This window comes from Lepidochelys olivacea, assembly GCF_965140295.1.
Source record: "Lepidochelys olivacea isolate rLepOli2 genome assembly, chromosome: 2".
Classification (NCBI taxonomy): Eukaryota; Metazoa; Chordata; order Testudines; family Cheloniidae; genus Lepidochelys; species Lepidochelys olivacea.
In genome coordinates this window covers 258,281,156-258,303,695 of record NC_140412.1, presented here as the reverse complement: position 1 = coordinate 258,303,695, position 22,540 = coordinate 258,281,156, and the positions used below count along the sequence as shown (strand labels likewise).

At 44.6% G+C, this 22,540-nt stretch overlaps 1 long non-coding RNA gene across 3 annotated transcripts in view; it reads left to right on the top strand.

Moving 5' to 3' along the window:
• LOC311516412 overlaps positions 1-22,540 on the top strand; it is a 31,033-nt gene that overhangs the window by 3,958 nt on the left and 4,535 nt on the right. The window contains exons 2-7 of one of the 3 annotated variants that reach the window (XR_014710407.1): positions 1,217-1,285; positions 2,741-2,948; positions 6,671-6,826; positions 6,918-7,026; positions 13,584-13,641; positions 21,332-21,558. This is a non-coding gene — a long non-coding RNA (uncharacterized lncRNA). The remainder of the gene's footprint in view (positions 1-1,216; positions 1,286-2,740; positions 2,949-6,670; positions 6,827-6,917; positions 7,027-13,583; positions 13,642-21,331; positions 21,559-22,540) is intronic. The other 2 variants (XR_014710406.1, XR_014710405.1) reach the window with 2 other exon arrangements.

Sequence of the window (22,540 nt, the reverse complement as noted above, 5' to 3'; positions counted from 1 at the left end):
CCAGTATAACTGGCAGCCGCACGAGGAGCACTCTGCTGGTCTAGTATATCAGTATAACTTATATGGGGAGAGAAGCAGGCCTAACTTGAGTAGAAGACAAAAGGTACAGAGGTAAGGCTGTAGTGGATACACACAAACAGACAGAGGAACACAAGGAAACAATACTGATTTTGTTCCCTGCACTCAGCCCTTAGGCATCTGCAAGAAGATCTCACTACATCTGTACAAAAATAATTCTCAACTATCCCCAGATGCAGCGTTTTACTGGTTTCAGAGTGGTAGCCATGTTAGTCTGTATCAGCAAAAACAATGAGGAGTCCTTGTTGCACCTGAGAGACTAACAGAAAGCTGATGCCCAATTAGATTCGTTAGTCTCTCAGGTGCCACAAGGACTTCTCCATGTTTTACTGGGGACAGATTACAGTGATAGGTTGTCTCCTAACTCTAACTGTGTCGTATTTGGAACTCTCATGAACTATGAAGGGCAGGTCTCTCGAGGTTCACAGGTTCAGTCTGGGTCAGAGAAGATTAATAATGCTTAGCTCTTATGTGGTGCTTCTCATCAATAGATTCAAAGCTCTATGCAAAGGAGGTCAGTATCAGTATCATCCATTTTTTTACAGCTTGGGAAACTGAGGCACGGAAGTTTGGTTGAGATCATCCAAACATTATCCTTCCAGATGGTGGTATCTGAACCTCTGGTGTCTGCCTAACTAGAGAGAAATCTGCATGCAGAGATTCCTGCCAGATTTCAGCTATGTCTGGTTGGCCAGTGATTAGAGCAAGCGGCTGAGAGGTGGCCCTGCTGAGCTCTGTTCCATTGAGCTGCTGGGCAATATGCTCGGGGTCTGGTTCTTCTGCACCTTACATTCTCTGACATCGTTAACACCTGCTCAAGGTGCCTCTGCAACACTTCCATTCTCCTCTGGCACATATGGACTTGCTTTGCAGTGATGTAAATGACCATGCAAGGTGCAAGGCAATGGAAAATCAATCCCTAGATGTCCGTGCCTCTATTTATTCATCTGTGGAATGGGAGGGTGAATATTTGTCTGTTTCCCAGAGGGTCCATGCAAACGAGCTCTTGAGATTAGAGGATGAAAGAGGCTATGTAAGTGCTGAGTCTTACTGTAACATGATGGCTCCAGTGTTTCACAGTTTAGGCTCTTGCTGTATCTTATTGATTGATTTTTATCTTCCCACCTCCCTGTCCTAGGCTATAAGTATAGAAAGGAGCTCAAGGAATACTCATGCAGCAGAGAAGGGGAAATTCCCAAGGAGAAAGGTAGGTGTGACATTTCACTCCATATTCGTTATGAAAATATGCTTGATATGAATATGACATAACTGAGATATACTTTAAGCAAGATGGTGCATATAAGATATCATTGGGAAGGTTATGATTTACTGAATGTGATTATCCAATTTGTATGCCTGTATCATTTCTGTATCTGAATTTAGGAATATTGACCATGTATCTGTATGTCAAATGTGTTATTTTGGGTGTCACCCCCAATTAGCCCTTCAGGTACATCAAATGGAAAAGCCAGACAGGGCTAATGGGCTATTAGCAAAGACAATGGACTGTGAAAGAACTCAGTCTTCCTGTAGACGCTCCAGACAGCCTACAAGTAATGGCTGCCACAGCCCTGCAGAGACATGGATCTGAGTCACCTGGTACTGGACCCATCCCTTGGAATGCCAGTGTTCTTCCACTGGGAGACAAAAGGTTCCCGCCATACACAAGAGCTGTATAAGGCAGGGGAGTGACATCATCGTGGTTCTCCTCTGCCTCCCCACCCAAAGAAAGAAAAGGAGTACTTGTGGCACCTTAGAGACTAACAAATTTGTTTGAGCATAAGCTTTTGTGAGCTACAGCTCACTTCATCAGATACATGTAGTGGAAAATACAGTGGGGAGATTTCATATACACAGAGAACATGAAACAATGGGTGTTACCATACTGACTGTAACAAGAGTGATCAGGTAAGGTGAGTTATTACCAGCAGGAGAGCTGGGGCAGCGGGGACCTTTTGTAGTGATAATCAAGGTGGGCCATTTCCAGCAGTTGACAAGAACGTGTGAGGAACAATAGGTGGAAAGGAAATAAACATGGGGAAATAGTTTTACTTTTTGTAATGACACATCCACTCCTAGTCTTTGTTGAAGCCTAAGTTAATTGTATCCAGTTTGCAAATTAATTCCAATTCAGCAGTTTCTCGTTGGAGTCTGTTTTTGAAGTTTTTTTGTTGAAGAATTGCCACTTTTAGGTCTGTAATCGAGTGACCAAAGAGATTGAACTGTTCTCCGACTGGTTTTTGAATGTTATAATTCTTGAAGTCTGATTTGTGTCCATTTATTCTTTTACGTAGAGACTGTCCAGTTTGGCCAATGTACTTGGCAGAGGGGCATTGCTGTCACATGTTTATTTCTCCCCCCCTCCCCACTGTTCCTCACACGTTCTTGTCAACTGCTGGAAATGGCCCACCTTGATTATCACTACAAAAGGTTTGCCCACCTCCCCCACTCTCCTGCTGGTAATAGCTCACCTTACCTGATCACTCTTGTTACAGTCTGTATGGTAACACCCATTGTTTCATGTTCTCTATGTATATAAAATCTCCCCACTGTATTTTCCACTACATGCATCTGATGAAGTGAGCTGTAGCTCAAAAAAGCTTATGCTCAAATAAATTTGTTAGTCTCTAAGGTGCCACAAGTACTCCTTTTCTTTTTGCAGATACTGACTAACGCGGCTGCTACTCTGAAACCCACCCAAAGAGATGCTGACAAACACCTGGAAACAAGAAGTAAACTGAGTGGAGAAGGGTTGAACCCAGGGTGGGAGTGAGTCCAGTCTGTGACTGGAAATACCTGAAGTCTCAAGCTGCAGGCCAGCGCAGCTGCCTTTCAAGACTTTCTGTAATCTACCTGTGACAATATTTAGGGTGAGAAATTACTATTTGTAACCAATTTCTTTAGTGAAACAAGCTTAGGTTGCGTGTTTCGTTTGCTTAATAATCTGTTTTGTTGTGTCTGTTATCTCTTACAGTCACTTAAAATCTGCCTTTTATAGTTAAATTTATTTCTTGTTTATAATATAACCCCATTTGTGCAATTCATAATTGGGGGTCAGAGGGGGAAGAGGCTGTGCACACTTTCTTCCACATTGAGGGAGGAGGCAGATATTATAATATACTTTTGGGTTTGCACTTGAGTGCTGGGGCAAGTCCCTTAAACTGAGTCTTCCCAGACCTGTTCTCGGTGTCTGTTTCATTCAACAGTTGGGTGTGGCCCTGCCTGTGTGTGTGCTGGAGGAGGCTTAAGAGCCTGGTTAGGCAAGACAGGTGAAAAGGGTGCCCAGGCTGGCAGAACAGAGACGCTCAGTGGTATCTCAGCACATCAGGTGCCATCTTGAAGGGGGGCAACCCGTCACAGTAGGGTACTGACATAATCACTTTAGGTACCATCCGTCTCACATACACACCTTCTCTGGGCACTGAACTGAAATGCCAGTCAATAGTGGAGTGGAGGGAAAGGTTACTGGTGCATAGTGGTAGGTAATGACTCCGTGCCCAAAGCAGGTGGCCAATTAAATTGCTGATTAAAGCACTACAGGAGTTAAGAAAGGAAGCTCTTGGCCTAACGTCGTCCTGCTTTTTTTTATTTCATGTGATAGCTTTATAAATTTCCCCCCTAAATTAACTATTTAATATCACCTAATCAGTTAATTGAATTAGCTAATTAGATTGCTTAATAGAATTTCTAAAGAACAGATTTAGAACCTGTTATGGAGTCTTTAATCACTTTTTATCTGGAAAACAGGGCACCCGACATCTCCTGACAGCCAGTGCTTTGTGTTCATTCAGCAACTTACAACAATCACTGTTATCAGCAGAATATTTCTGAAAATCACTAGTAAGGCTCTATCCAGCCCCAGAGGTGCTGCTACAATTACCCAGGCTCGAAAGGTCAGGGAGAACCTCCATTGCTCTAATTTCTGATCATTAGATCTCCCTGAAAATCTCTGGCTATAAAACGTTCGACACAATTTTTTAACGAAATCAGATTTAGGGGAGAGAACTGCTGAGGTAGCCAATTGCCTTCCAATATTTGAAACAGTTTGTTAGCCCATGGCATTTTCTCAGTTTGTTGCTGATGGTGTGTTTAAGTGGCAGTGAATGATGGAAAACCACTCCCTCTTCCACTGCTACAGTGGTACTGACAGTGATCAAAGTTCCATATCTACCTACCTATAGCTGTCACACACTTGTGGAGACTCTGCACCTGCTGCTCTTTAACTCTCCCTAAAGCAGGAGTGTGGCAAGTGAGGGCTGTGTGTGCAGAATAAAAATAGCACTGGGAGCGAGCCGGGGGGTATAAAACGCTCAGCGTTCCTGAATGAAGGGGCCTGTTAATTCAGAGCAGGGCTTCAAAGATTTCATGCTCTTAGGCCTTGTCTACACTACAGAGTTTTGTCTACTAAAGTCAGGTTTCATTGGCAAAACAGTGGAGGTGTCCACACTGGAGTGGTCCTTCTGCCGGGAAAACGATCCTGCTTTGCCCACAAAATTAAACCATCTCGACGAGAGGCGTAGAGCTTTTTGCAGCAAAGTTATATCGACAGCGTGTCAGTGTAGATAAAGCACTTTGTTACATCACTGGAAATGGCCTCCAGGGGGTGTCCCTCGTTGCCCATCCTGACTCCTCTGGTCAGCAGTTCCAACTCCGCTGCCCTGCACCCAGGTATACAGGCATCTGCCCCTCCCCCTTTAAAGGCCCAGGAATTTTTGGAATTCCACTTCCTGTTTGCACGCACGGTGCGGCAGTGCCATGCAGCAAACGCTCTCCCGCTTGGAGACTCTCACCCAGTGTCTCTGCCTCCGCGTGTGGAGCAGGAGCATGGGGTTCACTAACTGGCTTTCCAAAAAAATTCACTATCATGGCTATGGAATGATTTTCCCTCTCAGTCTAGCTGTAAGCCCTGATCTGAATTGGCATTCGCAACTGGGTGGATGGCAGCAGCAAAGGAAACAGAGTCTTGGTGGGCCTTTGATTTGCCTTATTGGATCGGACCATTGGTCCGTCGAGTCTGACTTCCTGCTTCATGGGGGAGCATAAACCCCCTGACAATGTAATTCACCAATTATGGAAGGAGTGCCAATCAATTCCTGGCCTCTGGGGGCAATCAGCTTGCACCCTGGGGTATGAGATCTGATTGCCTCTGCCTTAGAAGGCTTAAGTACAAGTATTTATGGTCATAAAATTTAGCTACAGTCTTTGACAGCCTGACCTCCTGTGGCTGTGAATTTCACAGCCAGTGTCTTTTGCAGTGATTGTTTTAAGTTCAGCTGCCATTCATTTCATCGAGTGACCCCCTTGTTCTCCTTATGGGGACAGTATAAAGTGGAAGGGTTGATCGATAATGACACTTAGCGCTTCTACAACACTACATTGTCAAAGAGCTGTACCGGCATTAGCTGATGAATCAATCATTCAGTTTCTACTAGACCTTCGTGAAATTAAACATAATGGAAACCTTTACAAGGTCCGCATTTGTCAGCCCTTACCACAGAGATCTCCTGCTTTAAGGACTTGTCCTTACTGGTGATTTTCCCCAATGTTGGCCAATAACTGTTACAGCTGCAGCGGTGCAAATCCTACTGCAGACAGACAAAATTGGACTGGTGGAATGGACCTCTGCTTAAAACCAGAGTAACCTCAACCAGTGCAAATTATGGCTTTCCTTTTTTACACTGGTGCAGCTATGCTGGGGGCTGGACAGTGACTGCTGAATCCCAAGAGTAATCAAGGCATACAGGTAGGAAATAGCTCAAATCCTGTGCAAGAAGCATTGCTGACCGGTGGATGATGATTCCCTTTTGTGGCAACTTTTGAGCTTTCAAAATTTGGTTTAGTTCCATATTGTAAAGGAAACCTTTTGAACATGTGTGTGTTTTCATGTTCTGTAGCTTGGTAGCTGGACCCTGGGTTGGGATATAGAAGATCCAGGTTCCAAGGCTCTTCTCTGCCTCATGAATTTAGAGGAAGAGTTCTTCATCCCAGATCACTCTGAATTGGGTGGAGAAGGGACTCGAACCTGGTTTCCCATGCCAGTGCCCTAACCCTCAGGCTACAGAGCGTGAAAGAGGTTCTTGAGCTGAAATATTTTTTGACAAAGTCTTCGTTGAAACTGAACCATCACCGTGAAACGTTTTGGCTTCAATGAAACAGCGTATTTCACCGAAATCTGATTTGGTCAAAAATGTTCCCATATGCTCTAGGAATAAATAGAAGGGACTATCTCATTGTATTTCTGTACTGAGCCTCGCACATTAGGGCCCCAATCTTGGTTGGAGCCTCTAGGCGCTACAGGAATAAAACTAATTAATAATTAGTCAAGGATTGGTTGTGGTTTGCTACCTGCCTCACAAGTAAATGTTTACAGTTTGGAGGACATTCTGTAACACACATGTTAGACACGTGTCATAGGACCTCCGAGAGGTAGATAAATATTTATCCCTGTTATACAAGTGGGCAAACTGAAACATAAAGTAGACTTGCCCAATGTCACACCAGAAGTCATTAGTACAGTAGAAGTTTATTCCTAAGGCTCCCAGGTTCATGCTTCAACCACGACATACACTCCTTTCCTCTCACTTTATTACAGGTAACAAAACTTTGTGTGAGAAATCCATCTCATGGGCTGACTTGAACCATCCATATGATATGAAAATCAAACACCAAGATCAAACATTTCCGTCACACAAATTCTATCGAGTGACCATATGCAGTACTAGAGCTGTCCTGTATCGTTTCAACACAGGTTTGCACCAGTGTCCATTCTGACAGCTTGGTACAATGGAGTTTTCGTTGCTTGCATTTCACACTATTATTCCGCTTCTTCTTTCTAACAGATCTGAAATTCTACACCCAGAATAAGAACAGAGTAGCAGCCAGAAGTGCCCCAAATGGCACATTTTCCTCTACAGCCACTTGCAGAAGAAGCTGAGTTTGCTACTCCAGGTAACTGCTATTTCCACTATTGTAATAACAGTCCTCCCAACAGCTGCCATTGTAACAATGCAATTATGAGGGCCATATGGCACCCAGGCAGCAGCCCTGGTTATAATAACTTCACGTAACCCTTCAGACTGCAGGTTTCTTCCTGGTCTTGTTGTTATTACCTGCATATTTATTAAAGGAATAGGGTTTTTTTGTTTGTTTTCAGTATCTAGTGGAGCTGTCATAGCGTGTTGTGATGTTGCCTCAGTAATCTTTGAGCTTGCTTAAAATATTTTCTCCAGCTACGTCGAACAGATGTTAACTTAAAGACAAAATGAGATGAAATATTTAATGTTAAAATATTGTCACTGGACATTGAAAGGTTATTGGATGCTGGCCAGAAGTAGTAGCTCCATTAACTGTTTTTAATTAAAATACAAATCACGTAATTTAGTAAATTATAAGTGTCAAAATATTGCTGGAAGATGAAATATCAGACAATAATATATCCCCTTAAATGCTTCAATTTCTGCAAATATTATGGTATAAAATGTTATGTATATTTCCTAAGAAGAAATATGGTAGGGCCAGGCAAAGAGAGGGTGGTGATGTGTGTGGATGGGGACATGTGTGGGGGGGGGGGAATGCTGGGAAAGTGGGTGTGGTTGTGGGGAGGATGCTGGGAATGTGGATGGATGGGAAGATGGGAATATGGCTTGTCTATACTGCCCCACAGTTTGGACTATAGGGACATGATAACGGTGTGTACCAAAGTGCACCACTGTAACCCCCTGTGTGGATGCCGCAGGCACAAACTAAAAGCTTTCTAGTTTGCATTAATGGTAGTCCTCTTCAAACAGGATTACATTAATGTGAACTAGGAACCCTGTCGTTTGCACCTGCAGAGTTCACACAGGGAGTCATAGTAAAGCACATTGCTATTCACGACTCACAGACTGAACTGCAGGGCAGTGCATGCATAGCCTCAGGTTAAAATACCAACCTCTGGCTTGCATTCTCTTTCTGATTCATTATTTATTAATTTTTTTAAAATGTTTTCTTTTTCAAAATAACACAAGACCAAGTGCACCGAGCAGGGCATATTCCCTCCTTACACTAAAAAGAAAAGGAGTACTTGTGGCACCTTAGAGACTAACCAATTTATTAGAGCATAAGCTTTCGTGAGCTACAGCTCACTTCATCAGATGCATCAGATGCTCTAATAAATTGGTTAGTCTCTAAGGTGCCACAAGTACTCCTTTTCTTTTTGCGAATACAGACTAACACGGCTGTTACTCTGAAACCTCCTTACACTGTCGCTCAGAGTTGTGTTGCTGGCCCATGAAAAGTGGTTAGCGTTGATCTGTTAAGTCGTCCCCTGCAATGTATGTTTCTTAGCTATGCCTGTTTCCTTAGCAAAGAGGGAAGCTGAATGCAGGCTAAGTGGTCCATTTTCTGCACTGTGATTAATTTTGAGCATGCGAAATGTTACTGCTTTCCAAAACTGCAAGCTCCCAGCAGTTTGCCAAAGTCTTAACTTTCCCTTAGCAAGATCAGTTGCAAAGCTATACAAAGCACTCACACAAGAGCTACGAGCCCCTTCAGTTCTTTCTGACAATTTCACCCTCCTCATTTTTTCTGCCAAATATATATATAGCTATATCTTCCATCTCATAAATGGAGAAGCTCAATGAGTGTGATGGATCAGGAGTGACAGCCATCAGATTGCCAGCACCTTTCTCCTACATGTGTGTACATATGAACACACCCTTAAACATATGAATATCCATCAATCCATAGGGCATTGAGCCACTCTCAAAATCCCTTGATTTCCAGGGACAAATCAAAACACAGACATCAATGAGAATCCTTTTATACTTAGTCTAAGATCCTGATTTTTGTTCCCACTAACCTTAAAATTGTTGAAATGGATCATTAGTACAGGCTGGACCTGGCTCCCTTTTACTTCCTCAGCAAGAACAGAGGGGGAGGGGAGGAAGAGAATTTTCAAAAAGAACTGGAAGAATAGCCATCCAGCTGGCAGCTCCGACTGGGTCTCCCTCCGGGAAATGAACCCATTATATTAACTGTGATACACCAAGCTGCCTTGTGCATATATCAATCTCCAAAATGTTTTTAAAAGTTCATTAACTTCTAGTGGAAAGTTGTGGCTGCGTCAGTTGCCTCAGAGTGGTTCTTGTCGAGTCTCGGCCCTGACCGGGGAATACTTTGTTGATGTAGACGGGTCTATTAGGAAGTGTAGGTCTGCTGGGATATATAAAAGGCAAAGCTTCACTCTTCTGAACATTTCCTTAGTGCCGCACTTTAAACATGGCATGGGGAAGCATGCTCTGAATGCCTCAGCTGCTTTTTACTAGTTGGACTTCAGGTTGAATGTTTCAATTTGGTTAGCAGCCTGTAAAGGACGCCAATAAAAAAGGGAATTTGGGGGTGTTGCGCAGAGGGGAAGGATGTGATACATCCAGAGGTTTCTTGTTCTTCTTTTGAGGCTTTGTTTTTAACCGGTAATAGAACTGTCTTTTGTCCACTGGGGATCGTGACCCATTTATCCAAGAGATAATTGCTCATCCTTGAAATAAACAATGCACTTTCTTTAAATGTAAGGAACGTACATATTAAAAAGGCGAGGAGGGGGAAGGGCAGTGGCGAGATAATCTGCTGCCAGGAGTCTCTGTTGCTGACATGCTCTATGGATCCACGGTTCACCTTCAGCAAGAGGCATTTATGAAATAAAGCAGCGACAACTACAGAAAAATAAATAGGCTTCCACAGAGCTTGGTCTAGCTTTGTTTGCCTTGTTTGTCAGCGTCCGTACTCTGTGGAACTCTGTGCAGCACATCTGGTGGTTGAATAATATCCTGTAAGGAGACATAACATTATAGCTGCCATGAGTTTCTTTTCCATGCGGTCAAAGTTTAATTTCCATTTTTGTTCTAAGGCCCAGCTCTCATGTTTCCCCATCAGAAGAAACCACAGGGGAGCTCCCAAGTTAGGCAGAAAAGTGAGGCGAAAGTGTGTCCAAAATGCCGTGTTGTCTAGAGGAATGTCTTGCCGCGCCATGGATCGGACGTGGGGCCCGCCTAATGCACAGACATTCTGAGAATCAATGGGAAATTCTGCAGGCTTTTCCCTGAAGAGGAAGGGTGGCCTAGTGGCTAGCACACTGGTGTGCAATTTGTAAGACCTGGGTTCAAGTCCCTGCACTGCAGATCGCCTGTGTGACATTGGGCAAGTGACTTAGTCTCTCTTGGTTCTCACCTCTGCCACTGTATCATGGGGATAACAGCACTGCCCAGGGTGCCCATTAAAAAGTACAAGACAGTCAGATTCTACAGTGTAGGGGGCCATGTGGCTACCTCAGGTAGCTAGATCTTGGGACATACTTAAAGGCTGTGCCATATACACAGTGGATCTACATTCTCTGCAGAGCCAGTGCCCACCCATGCAACAGCAGCTTTGCCAATAATCTAGTTTGAACATCCTCTGGGTTTCTCAAAAGTAAAATTTCTAAAGTGCCATCGTTCCCCCCACCTCAGTGTGCATTTTGGATGGATTTACAGAGCGTTGCTCACACGCTTCTGCATCTGCTGCTGGCTTACTGCGCCTTGGGCATGACTGACAGGACCTGCTGCTGTTCGTGGGAGGTGCTGCCCGAAGCAGGTAGACTAATTGTCCACACATAGTTGGAAGCAATCCAGGTATGTCACCAGCTGTTCACTTGAGACACTGCCTTCTCTGAAGATTTTCTTCAGATCCTGTGACCCAAACCTCAACTGTCTAGCCTTTGAATTAGCAACTCACAGGAGCTGCCTGATTTAAGACATGGTTTTGCTCCCGCCGGCATCCAATGGAGTTTTCGAGTGTTGTGTTATGGCAGTTAGTAGGAGAGGTAGGATGAATAAAAGGACATTTTTAAGAGTTGAAGGCAGGTTTATAGCTGGCTTGGCCTCTGACAGGCACCCCCTTGGTGTCCTTCCATAACCCAAAATCTTGCATTAGCAGAGAACCAGATCAGGGTTGGATCCCCCTTGCACCAACATAACTTTCCTGGATGTGATGCAATGCAGTAGCTCTTCCTCAGGGGAGAAGGTCTGTACGGGCAGCACACACCCACCTGAAAGCGTTAACTCAAGTTGGCTGCAACCTTTTTGAACAAAAATGGGCTTTGTCTGATTTTTTTCCCCCTATTTTATTTGCTAGGATTTGGAAGGAAATCCCCCCAAACATCTCCGTTTGAGATTTCTTGGTGTTTTTTTTCTGCCTTACTCTGCACCCCCCACCTCCACCCTTTTTTAAATGGCAACATGGAAAAAGAGGGGAAATATTCAAGTTCTCCTTTTTTTAACTGAAAAATGGGAAAAACTCAAATTGTTGCTAAACGTATTTACCATTTTTAACCAGATTCAGTATTAATATGTGGCAAAAGGAGGAGGCATTTTGTGTTTTTCTGTGGTTAATTTGTATTTAATTGAGCCTAATACATAGTTAATATATTAATGCAGACGACTGAACTCTGCCTGCTGTTAAGTTTGTTCTTTGGAGACTTTTTTTGCATATTGCCTAGCTGTTGTATTCTGTTCCTCTTGAAGCCCTGCTCATGAGTGTCACTGGAAAGGGAAAGATGCAGGAGAGTAAAGGTTTGTTTCGTATCCTGTAGGAAAGTTTTTAATTACTATTTTGGCAGAGAACAAGTTTAACTGGTTTTTCAGTCACCAACTATAAGGTCATTGTTATCACGAGCCATAAAGAAGATACAGAAATGAGGTACTAAAGTATCGGGGCTGTGTACCTCTGGTAATTTAATGACAGGTTTCAGAGTAACAGCCGTGTTAGTCTGTATTCGCAAAAAGAAAATGAGTACTTGTGGCACCTTAGAGACTAACCAATTTATTTGCTCAAATAAATTGGTTAGTCTCTAAGGTGCCACAAGTACTCCTTTTCTTTTTGGTAATTTAACACCACTCTTGTAATTCTATGAGTCACCTGTGACTACTTTGCAAATGCTGATGCGCTTAGATGAAAGCCACAGAAAATGATCTAAATCAAAGCTGGAGAGCTGTAAACATTGTTGGAAGGGGTGAGAAGGAACTAATCTGGGAGTTGATCCAAGTTTTATCTGAGGAGATGTAAGCAAGGTGTGCCTTCCCCTAGTGGCTCAAGGGTCCTGAGAAATTACCTGCTTCGCACAATTGTGCCAGTGTGCTGATCGCTGCAGCATTGCGATGTGGGGCTCCATCACCCTCCTCTAGTTTTTGTGCTCACTTTTGCCAGTGGAGATGAGCTAAATCAGTGTAGAAGAATTCAGAATATGGGTTTTCTGGGGTTTATGGGTGGGATGAATATTGCTACCTCTCACGGCAACCACAATCCAGCGGGGTAAAATTCAGCCTGTGTGAAGGAACATAGGATATAGGTCTGGACGGGACTTCCAGAGTCATCGAGTCCAGTCTCTTGCTAGTGTAGGCAGTCCTACCATACAGTCCCATTCAGAAGTTTATTGAGCTCTAAAGAGCCAGCACAAGGTATATGCACCACCAAAATCCCACTTAAGTCCTCAGGGATTCCAGCTACTTGGAATTCTGGGTACCACTCTTTTACTTTTCATGTCTAGAATAACTCCGACTCCTCCCGCACAGCAGGTGCAGTTTTTATTTTCAGGGCAACGTCAAACCCTTTAGAGGGCTAGAGGCTAAAAGTGGGGAAATGCTCCCTCTCCTGTTGGGCAGAAATTTCGGGTAAGGATCCCAAACGGTCTGAACTCTGGCCAAATGAGCGGATACGCATCATGACATCAGCCCCGAAGATCCATGGGCTCCAGGATGCCATCCCCATGGTTCATCTTCACCAAACATTGTGGTTAAAATCGGAATGAGGTTTTGATCAAAAATTTTCCACTGAAACTTTCCATGGTTTTTTGGTGGAAAATTGGGTTTTCAGTGCAACAAAGCATCTGTGAAAACTTTTGATTTTCAGTTGAAAAACCTAGACAACTGAAAACTGAAATGTTTTGATTCGGATATCCCACCATGGTGCCTCATGTGAGTTGTAGTTTGGTTTCCTCATGTCCCTATTCTCCTCTATAGGCTCAGCTCCCCAGTTAGACAGCTCCCCTGATGTACCATGGCCAAGGATTGTCTTGAGGCAACTTCCTCCTTTCACCATAAGTGGAGACTATGGTGCACAAAAGAAGATGAAGTCTGTGCAGGGATTCCAGACTGGAGAGGAGAATGGTGTTGACTGAAGCACTATATTCTGGTGAAACAGAGTCATAGAACTGAAGGCCAGAAGGGACCACCTAGTCTGACCTCCTGTATATATCACAGGCCAGCAGCACCTGCCCTCTAAACCAAGCAACATTTTCCTTTGAGCTGACATAGAACCATTTTTGATTTTTTTGCCGAAAAGTTGCAGTTTTCCATAGCCCATTTTCGGCTCTAATCTGACCCCAAATTCCCCACCTCATCATTTCACACACCCGGCTTACAAATCATACCAAAAAAGCCCAATATATGAGCTTCCTAGGGGTTGCAGTGAATTCTTTGCTGTTTTGTTTGCAGGCGTGATAGGAGAGATCAGAACACCGGGACTTGGGAAAACCTTAAGGAAACAGTGAAGGTCAGTGGGTGTTGATCTGGCACATCTGTGCACCCAGCTTCTGCAGTAACCGAACAAAGGCTGTTATTCTGAGCAGGTGTGAGAGAGATTGTTTCGGTAGACCTGAGGAGCAGCTAAATCAGTGACCATTTGTTTGCACTGTGCCTAGCACAATAGGGTGCTGGTCCGTGACGGAGGCTTTTAGGCACTGCCACAATGCAAATAATAAGTGATAATTATTATTGGCTTTTTCCATACTACACTGTACAAAAGGATGTGCCTGGTGTTTGTGGACACGCACGTACACACACACACACACAGAATGTGACACTGAAGCTTTGTTGCAGCCTGAGGCCTAACTATTAGCACTGCTTGCTGCAAGGGAAGATGGGATTGTACATCGCTGGAGTGCATTTTAAATTTTAGGTGCATGAGTAAAGGCACCCAGAGGAAGAGTTGCCCAGACCCAACGACTCCAGAGCGGGTGCCTCCCCAGGAGCCTGGGATAAGCAAGTCCTGTATGTTCCCTTAGAAGACTCTGAAGAAGTGGAGGGGACCTGTGAGGCTGCCCCTTGAAGACCTCAGTGACAGGAGAGCAGACCTCCTTTGTCACTCCTTAAAGGTGAGATCCCAGTGCTGGAGGACAACTGCCAGGCACCTTCCTCAAGAAAACCTACCACTGATGGTAAGAGGATTGCTGAGAAGAGGGCTGTGTTAGACCTTTTCACCAAGGCTCATCTCCTGAGCGGAAGACATGACCCTAGTCGCATGTTTTTCCCCTTGCTAGTTTGCCCAATTCTTTATTGTAACTGCAGAGAGGCAACAAGGTCTAGCAGATGTGTCACTGGCTGGGAATCAGGAAACTTGGGTTCCCAGCTCCATCACTGACCTGTGGTGTGACCGTGCGCGAACCACTTCACTTCACCTAGCGGTGCTTTCATCTTGTCCATTGAGAGTGTCTCTTGTAACGTGTTTGTCCAAAGTGAGCAAAATGGGTCCCTGGTCTCAGTTGGGACTTTGGGCTCTGTCAAGGTTCATCCCCCACTCTGAACTCTAGGGTACAGATGTGGGGACCTGCATGAAAAAACCTCCTAAGCTTATCTTTACCAGCTTAGGTCAAAACTTCCCCAAGGTACAAAATATTACACCCGTTGTCCTTGGACTGGCCGCTACCACCACCAAACTAATACTGGTTACTGGGGAAGAGCTGTTTGGACGCGTCCTTCCCCCCAAAATACTTCCCAAAACCTTGCACCCCACTTCCTGGACAAGGTTTGGTAAAAAGCCTCACCAATTTGCCTAGGTGACTACAGACCCAGACCCTTGGATCTTAAGAACAATGAACAATCCTCCCAACACTTGCACCCCCCCTTTCCTGGGAAATGTTGGATAAAAAGCCTCACCAATTTGCATAGGTGACCACAGACCCAAACCCTTGGATCTGAGAACAATGAAAAAGCATTCAGTTTTTTACAAGAAGACTTTTAATAAAAAATAGAAGTAAATAGAAATAAAGAAATCCCCCCTGTAAAATCAGGATGGTAGATATCTTACAGGGTAATTAGATTCAAAAACATAGAGAACTCCTCTAGGCAAAACCTTAAGTTACAAAAAAGATACACAGACAGAAATAGTTATTCTATTCAGCACAATTCTTTTCTCAGCCATTTAAAGAAATCATAATCTAACACATACCTAGCTAGATTACTTACTAAAAGTTCTAAGACTCCATTCCTGGTCTATTCCCGGCAGAAAACAGCATAAGACAGACCCACAGACCCTTTGTTTCTCTCCCTCCTCCCAGCTTTTGAAAGTATCTTGTCTCCTCATTGGTCATTTTGGTCAGGTGCCAGCGAGGTTACCTTTAGCTTCTTAACCCTTTACAGGTGAGAGGAGCTTTCCCCTGGCCAGGAGGGATTTCAAAGGGGTTTACCCTTCCCTTTATATTTATGACAGGCTCTACCATAGTTCAAATAATACAGTATCTTACAAAATCTTCACATGAAAGTTCTTAGTATGACACTGACCTCCTTTGTAAAGTGCTTTGAGATCTACAGAGGGAAAACACTGTTTAAGAGCTGGGTATTATTATTATGTATTGTTATGTAACATTTTATGAATCATCATTTCTATTTATTGGAGCTGGTGGGAAATACAGACTTTCCATCCCCCGGAAAATGCTGATGTTGTAGCATTTGCTTCCATCATGAAACAGGATGAAAAGATGAAATATCAGAACCTTTTACTGAGTGGAAAGTTCCCCCCAAAAGCTCTATTTGGAAATGTCCAAGTGAAAACTTTCAACATTTTAGATTGCAACAGAACATTTCGTTTTGAATTTTCCTTTCAAAATCGGAAAAAGGCATCAAAATCCATTTCCAGCATTAAAAAAAAAAGCTATTTTGACACAATTTCATGGGGGGGGGATTTTTCAGTTGACAGTTTTTGACCAGTTCTGCTATGTACTGACAACCAACAATGTTTGTGCAATTGTTCAGAACACATAAGGAGAAAGCGGCATACTACAATGTCAACGAATACTTATTGGAAGATTTAGTTTTGATTTATTTCCTCTGGATTATGCGTTTTGAGAATGGCTGGAGGTATCTGATATTTCCTGACATATAGTCAACTGTTTGTTCACTGACCATAGACTATCTGTGTTAATGGGTCTGTGAATCCTTAGATTTATTGGGCAGGAAGGTAATGTGCTGTGACTGGCACCTGTTTATTTGTTGAGAGTGATGATGAATATCCGATGAATTTAGCCCTTTTTCTTTTTTGCTGTTCATGGTCTGATCTTGTCTTCCCTAAACCTCACTCTACTTTAGTAAGTACTCATGGAATAGCCTTTGCAAATGTGTTTCAAGCTATGGGTTGTTTGCAAACTCTTTGCTTTAGGTATTTGCTAGTCATATTGTGTGATTGGTGGTTTTTTCTACTCTCTGATTGGATGGCTGAAACTTTTCAAACAGAAGATCAGCGTGTGATGATTAGGTGTTTCTGGAAGAATAATCCATTAAATTCTGGGAATTTAGGACAATTTTCCTGACTAGATTGGTGGTTTTTTGAACATACACAAACATCTAATAATCTGACACTGTGGGTAACAACTAAGCAAATTTGATGCATTTATTTGATGCATTTGGGGATCACTTTTGGTGTAATTCAGCCAGCTCTGAGATGCTGTATTAGGCCTTTTAAGTAAAACTGTTGGGAAGAACATACTCATGTGCATCTGTTCCAGCCTTCGATTTTGAAAATGTTGAATGAAAACAGAATTAAATAACTATGACAACCTGGTGTTAAACCCAGACCGTGGAGCGATTTGGACATATTTGCTCTCATTGCTAATATGCACAAAGGGCTCAATCCTGCTTTGGAGTGGTGACACAAAGTAACTGCATCGCAGGCTTAAACAGCCAGCTGGGGATCCCCAGATGGCATAAAGATGGGGTAGATGGTCCAACACCATCCCCTCTCAGCCCTCATTATAGGGTATATAAAGGGTGTGTGTGGCTGGAGACCACTGGGCTCCAGCAATCCCCAGCTCGTACATGCCTATTGGATAGGGTTTGCTGCCAGGTTGTAATTGAGATTGCCTTGAGTCGTTGCCCAAATCGCCACATTACTTCCAGGGCTGGGGAGCTGCAACAGTCTCTGTAACAGAAACCAGACAGAGGAATTTGGGCTGGGAAGGAGGGTTGTCAAACTGAGATGTCCAGAGATCCAAACTCATGCCTTTTAGTTCGCATTGCTTCTGGGCCAGCAATTTATTTTGAGGTGAGAATTTGCAAGTGCAGCAGTTGTCCGAACAGGTTGGTGCTCATTTTCGGATTCCTACGACAGTGGCCCCGTCGTTTGCAAATGCATGAGGTGCGGCAGAGCGATTTCTTAGCATACTGCCAGTAACAGTGGGACCACAGGGGGTTTCCTGCTAAAATGGAAGTCCCAGCAGTGTTTTTATTTCCTCTTATTATTATTATTTATTATTATTTTTAGTTTCACTTTGTTTGCATGTTTGAAGGAGTTTTGACAGAGAGGGAATTTCACTGCAGGAGACCTCTGCAAAGTTTCCTGTGCAGCATAGCTCAGTGCAGCTAGCTCCTTTCCTAACTAGATTAAAGAAATATATTATGGGGCTTTTTAATTTCCCTGTGTGGAGCTGAGAGATGAAGAGCCGCCACTTGAGAAGTTTGCCAGGGGCAGAGAGTAGATGAGAATGTCAAGTCCAGTGAGGAGCTACGCAGAAATACCAGAGCATTTTTATTCAAAGGGAGTTCTTGTCTCCAGGCTCCAAGCTGGAGTCTCAAATGAGATCCCTAGGGTCCTACCAACAGGACAACATCTAAAGAGTCCCACTCAATTACAGTCTTAAGGCTCATTGTCATTCCCATTCTTATTGCTCTCTTTGTCATGAGGAGAATGAAATATCAGGATGTGCCTGTCTGCCATGTGGTGAATTAATTGGATCAGTGCATTGCATTACTTTGGCTAGATCCAATATTCTCTTATAAGAGGCTTCTGAAAGACCAGTACAGGTGGTAAAGCCATGGGATACATTGTGAGGTTCCGAGCAACAACCTGCACGTGTGTTACTGCTCAGTGTTCAGTATTACATCTGTGATAGTCTGTGTTCATTACACCTATGGAATAATCTCCCGGGGGAAGCGGTGGAAACCCCATCTCTTGTCATAAGTAAAACTAGACCCTATAAAAACAAACACAAATAACGATACAAGGAACAAATCTCACTTACAGGGAGATGGAAGAAGTGATCTGATCAGTCTCTGGCTCTTATGAGAATGTACTAATGTTTGTTTTCAGTCCCAAAGCTAATGGGACCATCTTCCTCTTCACTCTGCTGTGTTTTCCAGCAGCTTCTGGTACTTACAGCAACAAATCAATTGTTTCGTCTTCTAGGTCCTGTGTTTGCCCCACTCAGCTACTCTCATTCCCCCAGAGGGGGTGAAATTTTCAAAAGCGCCTCTGTGACTGAGGCTTCTAAGTGCCATTTTCAAAACTGCCCTATACACTTAGGAGCCTAAGCATTCTTGAAAGTCAGTGAGACTTAGCTGCCTAAGGGCCCAGGTCACTTTTGAAAATGGCACTTTAGAAGCCTTAGTCACAGAGGCGCTTTTGAAAATATTACTCAGGATCTAAATTTTGCTAAATGTAAAGTTAAGGAAACATCTGTATCAATGAGATAGACAGAGCTGGTGCAAAAAAGGGAAATTATTTTTCTAGGGGAAAGTTTAAAAATGTGTGGTTTCTTTCAGATTTTCCAGTGAAAACGTGGGGGGGGGGTTTGTATAAAAAACCCACATAAACAAGAATCTTTTTTAAAGAACAGTTTTCTGTAAAGATTGCTTGTTTTTGGTAAAATGTTGGAGTTTTGAAAACCAAAGCCAAGCTAGACTCGACCTGCAAACTCATGTGAAAACTACAAACTGCCGTGTCTTCACTAGGATTTTACCTCCTGTTAGATAACTTGAGTTGGCCAACTTCACACCTTATACCTGAGCGAAGACGCACATGCTTAATGTGAGGAACAGCCACGTGGGCAAGGGGAAATTCTCTAACTGCAGAAGAGCTAAGGTCCTCTGACAGGAACTGAATGAAGTCACCCATGTGAGCATTTTGGTGTGGCAGAACTGACAAATGTGGTGGAATTTGGCTGGGATGCAGGTGTGTGTTTAGGGAGGTCATTTAGAAAATGTTTCCTGGGGATCGTCTATGAATGACAAGCACAGAGAGAAAAGGAGGATGGGGCAGCAGAAGTAAAATTAAGGAAAGATCCAAGAGTACCTGGGGTAAAATGGATCAGGATTGGATAGTTTCTCCTTTTCTGGAAGAGTGCCTTAGTGCCAGTGGATAGGGTGAGATTTAGGAGGAGGGGCCTGGGCTTGGTCACACTGAATGATCGGTTAATTCCCCCAGCCAGGTGTCACTGGTGCATTTAACCTACTCACACTTTACCACTGCAAGGTGGGTCATAACCTGGGGTCATTCCTTTGCCATAGATCTCATGGGACAGCCCCTGGTACCTCACATTCTCCCTACGACTACATGGTTTACTGTCCGCTTTGCTGTCTGCTTAGCACACCCCGCTGGGTGATTCTCGGAGGCCTGAGGAAAAGGTGCGACCAGCTCTGACTACAGGGGGAATGATGTGCGGTTCACAGCTAGCAAGCTGACTCAGCACTGGATGATCATGTTAAAGAAGGATTTTCATATTAGGAGACAGCCCTAAATACCCCCAGTGTAGACATTTCTATGAAAAACTGTGGGCGGATTCTTCAATGGGAGATGAGTCAGTGGTGGATCTTTAATGGTGCTAGGCAGAAAGGGCTCTCTGCTGAAGCAGCAAAGGACAGCTTCTCAGTTGAGTGAGCTCCAGCTAAATAACGCTGACATCACTGTAACTGGTAGGTGCGGGAGTCTTCGGGACAAGACCAGGTAGCATGTCCCAAGGGACTGGAGACAGGCCTGCCAAGGGCAGCTCAGGATTCTGGACCATCCTGCCCACTGATCCCAGGCCCTGAGTGGGGGTTAGCAGAGTGGGAAGTAGGAAGTGATGTGGTAGAGACATTTGCCTACAGGACATTCACACTGACCGGTAGGGAACCGGATTAACAGGCTATTGCCAACGTTCCTGTGGGGTGTGTTTTACTTATTCGTATAGATCAGTGGTTCTCAACTGTGGTCCACCACTTGTTCAGGGAAAGCCTATGGCGCACCGGGCTGGTTTGTTTACCTGCTGCATCTGCAGGTTCAGCCGATCGCGGCTCCCACTGGCCGCGGTTCACCACTCCAGGCTAATGTGGGCTGCGGGAAGGGCAGGCAGCACGTCCCTCGGCCCGCACCGCTTTCTGCAACCCCCATTGGCCTGGAGCGGTGAACCGCGGCCAGTGGGAGCCGCAATCGGCCGAACCTGCAGATGCAGCTGGTAAAAAAACCAGCCTGGCACGCCAGGGACTTTCCTTGAACAAGTGGTGGACCACAGTTGAGAGCCACTGGTATAGCTAGATGGTCTCTGTGTGTTCCCACGTTGATGCTGTGTTCCCTTTTCCCCTAATAGTTTTCCTTGTTTCAGACACGTCCAGTGCTTGTGAGTAGGGTTTGTTAGCTTTAACAGGGACCCCTAGCTACATGAACCCAGCCCTTGTCGCCACTGAGACATCCTGGCCCAAGGGTTACACATACAAAGCCCAGTGCCTTCCGCCCTCCCCACATGCTTCCAGCCGGGAAGTGACCCGAAGTAGACTACAACCACTGCCTTCAAAAGCTCTGCTTCACTGGCTAGCACCTTGGAGTGGGCAGAGACAAGGCTCAGCCCCTCTCCGTCCTTCTCTCTACCCACCTCCTGCCTGCAGCAGACAGACAAGGAGGCTACACAGAGAGTAAGGGAGTGCCTTACTCCCCCTGCGTGACTGTGTAGGGAAGGGCCACAGTCAGGCCCTAATGAATAAAGTCTCCTAATACCCCTCTGAGGTAAGTAAGTCATATCCCCAGCTGGGGAGGTTGAGTTTGGGAGACTAAATGACTTGCCCACGGTCATAGAGGCTGTGCAGGGCTGGGCCCTATACTGCAGGACTCGCTGGTTGTTTTAACCATTTCTCGCTCCCCTCTTTTATGTTGCAACCTGTGATCATTTTTGAGCAGCTCAGGCTCTTCAAAGCAAATCGATGAATTTCCTTTTCTCTTTCAGTCAAAGGCCGGGGAGGCGCACGCACGCGCACAGCCTAACAACAAAGGATGCCGACTCAAAGGCTGCTCGACTCCAGCTGTTAAGTAATTTAGCAATCTGTGATCATCAGCCATCTAATGGCAACTCTTCATGCAACTGGAAAAGTGCTACCGTCAGTAAACTCTCCAGCTGACCGAAAGCTGCAGTGTGTCTCCTTTGCGCTGTCGGCAGGGGTGGGCCTTCCTTAGGTAGGCAGGGGTGCTCCTAGATGAATGGCAGGGGGAAGAGCTTCTTTCGATGCTCCTGCCAAATAATTACTAAAAACACGAGCGCTGACGCTTGGAATGTTGGATTTCAGCAGGCGGGGGGCCTGCCGCTGGCTCACCGTCACCCAGCATAACGCGGCGAGGGTTATGGGGACGGGCCAAGGACCTGCTCTAATATTGTGCTACATTTAGCATATACCTGCTGACAGCTTTGGCGTCTTAGATGCCTAACTGCCAGAGGAAGGTGTAAAATGGCAAACATCATAAGAGCACCTCTTATTATTTGTATTACGGCAGGCTTAGAAGCCCCCACTGAACCCCATTGTTCTATAAATATATATGCACTCTGGTAGCCATATTGGTCTCTCTAATGTCAATATACAGTAAGACACGGTCCTGGCCCCAAAGAGTTTACAAGGTAAATAGACAAGAGGTGGGAGAAAAGAGGTGTTATTTTCCCGGTCATACAGCTGAGGCAGAAAGATGAAGTGACTTGCTCAAGGTCACGCAGGGCGTCAAATCCTAATATCAAACCCAGAGCTCCTGACTTTCTTAGGTGCAGCCCCAAGAACAGCCTTCTCCTCGAGCTGGAGTGCTGGTAGGCCTGCCGTCCACTGAAACCATCCTGCCCCTCACTTACTTCAACTCACCTCTCTCTCTGACTCCTCAGCGTGTAAATTAGGCCAACTTTTGCGTGTGGGGTGGAAGTTCAGAGAGACTGAGCATAAGCGAGTCTAACTTATGCCATCGTATGTATCGCTCCTGAATTCTGCCATGTACGAAGATCTAAAAAAAAGTTTTGCTTTAGCAAACCAGTGCCTTTTTATAGAGACTTCAGAGGCCAGTGGATAAATGGCAAGATGGTGCCAAAGCTACCAGAGTACGCTGGTTTTCTTATTTTAATTTAGTAGTGCTTTTTAGGGGCCCAGTGCTGTGAGGTCCCTTCTGTTCCCATTGTCGGTCA